This window comes from Triticum urartu, chromosome 2A (assembly GCF_056163025.1).
Source record: "Triticum urartu cultivar PI428250 chromosome 2A, HENAU_Tu73, whole genome shotgun sequence".
NCBI classification, from domain to species: Eukaryota; Viridiplantae; Streptophyta; class Magnoliopsida; order Poales; family Poaceae; genus Triticum; species Triticum urartu.
This window is the reverse complement of record NC_141874.1, coordinates 441,519,472-441,523,943: the sequence shown is the minus strand read 5'-3', so window position 1 is coordinate 441,523,943 and position 4,472 is coordinate 441,519,472. Positions and strand designations below refer to the sequence as shown.

Here is a 4,472-nt window from a genome sequence, read left to right as displayed (position 1 = left end):
ATTTGGAAGTAGTGAAATCCTGTAATGCTTACCATGTGTACATACCTATATTCGCCCTTCAGCAATCAATGGCTAGAATAATATTCTCACAAAAATTTTGCCCACAGAACACAAGTATATAACAATGCATGGTCTGTTAGTTACCTTGAAGAATTTGTTTGTGAGGACGGAACATGATTCCATAACATGCATGACATGGTAGTTTCCTGTGAAGAATCGATTGTGAGATAACATGAGTATAACCATGCATGGCACTTCTATATTTTCGAACCCAGTATACATTTCCCTGTATTTTCCTCCCAGTTCCAATAGGGACATATAAACGATGTTTCCTGCATTATCCTATGTAACACCCACAATGCGGCTATATCTCCCACGTGTCGGGGCACGACTTAGAGGCATAGCTGCATGGTAGGTTTGTCGCAAGAGGCATAATGTTCACACAATCCCACGTACTGAATAAGAAAGGGATAAAGAGTTGGCTTACAATCGCCACTTCACACAATACATAAGTAAATCATACATCATCCAAAATACAATCAAGGTCCGACTATGGAACCAAAATAAAAGGAAGACAACCCCAAATGCTAGATCCCCGATCGTCCCAACTAGGCACCACTACAGATCAACAGGGAACAAAACAAAACAACGATCACGATCTTCTTTGAGCTCCCACTTGAGCTTGGTTGCGACATCTGCCCTGGTATCATCGGCACCTGCAACTGTTTGGAAGTATATGTGAGTCACGAGGACTTAGAAATCTCACACCCGCGAGATCAAGACTATTTAAGCTTATGGGTAGGAAAGGGTAGTGAGGTGGAGCTGCAGCAAGCACTAAGCATATATGGTGGCTAACATACGCAAATAAGAGCGAGAAGAGAAGCAATGCAACGGTCGAGAAGCTAGAAGTGATCAAGAAGTGATCCTGAAACTACTTACGCACAACCATAACACAAGAACCGTGTTCACTTCCCGGACTCCACCGAGAAGAGACCATCATGGCTACACACGCGGTTGATTCATTTTAATTAAGTTAAGTGTCAAGTTCTCTACAACCGGACATTAACAAATTCCCATCTGCCACATAACCATGGGCACGGCTTTCGAAAGTTCAAACCCTGCAGGGCTGTCCCAACTTAGCCCATCACAAACTCTCATGGTCAACGAAGGATATTCCTTCTCCCAAGAAGACCCGATCAGTCTCGGAATCCCGGTTACAAGACATTTCGACAATGGTAAAACAAGACCAGCAAGACCGCCCGATGCGCCGACATCCCGATAGGAGCTACACATATCTCGTTCTCAGGGCAACACCGAATGAACACTACGTACAGCTAAAACCAGCCATCAAGTTTCCCCGAGGTGGCGCCGCAAGTGGATCTGGTTTGGACCAACACTTAGAGAAGGCCTCGCCTAGCAGTGGTTAAAATAAAGATGACCCTGGGGAGCATGACTCCCAAGGGAAAAGTAGGTAGTGGTGAGGCAAATGGTAAAACCAAGGTTGGGCCTTGCTGGAGGTTAATCTGAGAGTGGGTGGGCAACCGAACCGAACCTGAATTGAACCCACGTGATGACATTTCAGAAACCAAACCAAACTGAACACATGTAATTGGCATTGGCACCCAGCCCAAACTATACCATATGACAGATTCACCAAAACCAAACTAACCCATTCTAGAAACTATGGTTGTAGCCTATGGTTCTAGATCAGTTCCCCACCCATACATGTAAAGTATTAGTATATGTACAATCAGAACAAGAATGCACTTGATAGTTAAAATTTGAGTCAGGTTGAGATCAGATGCTTGGAGTTCACGTCCATCATTACAAGAATAACATTTTCTTCAAAGGTTCAGAACTTGATTAAAGAGGATAATAGTAACTTCTGCATGTCATGGGTTCATGGCGACCATGATATAGACTAGACTACACCTTCAGTGCTGAAGGCTGCATGTTTCAACTTGGAGCCATTGTTCTTCAGATTAACCGAAAATGTCATGCCGGGTGATTCTGAACTTGTTGAAAGCAGGATTTCTAGGCAAGAGAAGAACCAGAATAGTCTGATGCTGGAGGAGCAAATGTCTGCACCAACACAAAAGAGAGATGCCATGAGTTTTGTCAGTCACACAAACCAATCCCCTCCTGTTGGAAAAAATGTGGTTGCAGAAGCAACTACTGGACTCAAAATGTTTACCCACATATGTCTTAACAAGTACATAAAATAGTACAAATATATTTGGCCGTACATGATCATAGTATTATCTCCAAACACCTAAATCCAAAACAGAAGAGAACATATTCTATTCTATTCCTCGACAACCTTTAGAAAAATTAAGAGACCGAAGAAAGGACACCAAAGAGGTGCCACTAACTTGTGCAACATCAGAAAAAAGGTAGACTAATAAATATAACAGTTTTCTACCAAATTGGCCAACTGTTAATTTTTCTAAAGAGCGAACTAATAAACATAAACAAACATAAAAGTGGACTAATAAACACCTAAAAATGATCGGGATTTTCTAAAGAGCCAGCTTGGCCACCAAATTGGGAACTTCACTAGCCCTTACTTATATATAACGATGATCAAGATTATATTTTTACCTTTTATTGGTTCCAAATTTTTAGCTGCATCCTTACTGTCCATCTCCTGCAAATGAAATAAAATATTAATTTAAAGGCATATCAACACTTCTATACTACATGTTTTATGTATCACATTCTACACAGGTAGTAGAACCAAAATGTAAGCGATTAACTCACCCTCCTTTAGTTTGAACAACCAATCTTTAGCACAAACAAGCACTTCGAGCATATCAGGGGTCAAAGAACTTCTCATGTCGCCAAGTATCCTCTTACCACAACTGAAGGCTGATTCGGATGCCACTGTGCTCAAAGGAATTGCGAGAAAGTCACGGGCCATCGATGCCAATATAGGAAACTTTTCAGCATGCCTCTTCCACCAACCCAAGACATCAAAGTCATCACAATCCTGCTCCCTTGCTTCTTCCAAGTATGTGTCAAGTTCTGATTTGTGTACATGTAACCTCCGACGAGACTTGTGCTGGGAAAACTCTTCTTCCAGCTTTCTTTTCCCTGCAATAGGTGATCCAATAGTGGTATTGCCTTGACTAGAAGGTGTCGAGTGTGTAGTGATTGTCGCTGCAAGTAGCTCATATTCCTTGACATACTTTCTCACCCATTCTAAAGCAATCTTCACTTGTTTTGAAACCTACTCCTCGTTGATAGACAACTTGCAATAGAAGAAATCCAAATAATCTTCTTTCCTCCTTGGATCCAGGAATGTAGCAATGACAAGTGAGTGGTTAAACTCAATGCCCTTGCTTTTTCTATGATGGTTAGGATATGCATTCTCCTTCTCCTCGGGATCCCAATATTTATCGAGCTTTGTTTGCATTGCTGCCGCCAATTCCTTCAACACATCAGAGGTTTGCCAACCTGGATCTTTTAGTGAATGGCGAATACAAAGCACAACCGGTAGAAACTTATGTGCAGTTGGCTTCCTATGAGCTGAAACAATTAAGGTAAGCTCTTCAAAAGCTTTTAGAAACTCACAAATAGCTGCTGCCCTTTCCCATTCTTTCTCACTTGGAGATTCTATCATCTTTCGAGTTGCATAACTAGTGAGGACAGATTTGTATATCAATGCTTCTACAAGCATTTCCCATGTTGAGTTCCATCTGGTTGGTGTATCAACAGAGATACCTTTCTTTGAAGGCAGACCCATCCCACTTGCAATTGTATTGAAATCCTGAAGTCTTGAAGGAGAAGAGTCAATAAACTTCAGCAACTCTCGTATCATGTCAATAGCTTCATGGATTATCTTCATTCCATCCTGAACCAAGATATTGAGAATGTGTGCACAGCACCTCACATGCAAATGTTGACCTTCAAGGAGCAGCTCATGTTTGTGATATTTTATTAACTCATCACATGCATTAGTATTATTGCTGGCATTATCTAGTGTCAAAGTGAACAGCTTGCCCCTTATGCCCCATTCTGTTAGGCAACCAACAAGTTCCTCTTCTATCGCATAGCCCGTGTGAGGATACTTCACCTCTACGAAACTTATGATCTTCTTATTGTAGATGAATTATGCATTGATATAGTGGGCGGTGATGGACATGTAGCCCAAGCTTTGTGATGAAGTCCACATATCAGATGTTAAGCAAATGCGAGAATCCAAATTTTGTAAGTCAACTTTGATGTCTTTCTTCATTCCCTTGTACATCTTCATTGCATCATCACGAATTGTGTGACGACCCATGACTTGAAATGTTGGCTGCATTGAGTCAATCCATGGCTGAAGGTATGGATCTTCAAACTTAAGAAAGGGGTCTCAGCATGGATGCAAAACTTGACCATGAGATCACGGCAAACTTTTTGATCAAACACAAACGGGCCTTCGGAATTTGTTTTTTTCATAGTCAACAGAAAATTCTTCCTGCAACCAT

The 4,472-nt window shown here is 41.4% G+C and overlaps 1 long non-coding RNA gene and 1 pseudogene across 1 annotated transcript; both read right to left on the bottom strand.

Moving 5' to 3' along the window:
- Positions 1-1,745: 1,745 nt before the first annotated feature.
- On the bottom strand, positions 1,746-2,649 carry LOC147985396 (uncharacterized). Its single transcript, XR_015615118.1, has 2 exons — positions 2,602-2,649; positions 1,746-2,082 (listed from the first exon to the last, which is right to left on the bottom strand). It is a non-coding gene; the product is annotated as an uncharacterized LOC147985396 (long non-coding RNA).
- A 55-nt stretch (positions 2,650-2,704) lies between these two features.
- LOC147985395 (zinc finger BED domain-containing protein RICESLEEPER 2-like) lies at positions 2,705-4,108 on the bottom strand (annotated as a pseudogene).
- Positions 4,109-4,472: the final 364 nt, after the last annotated feature.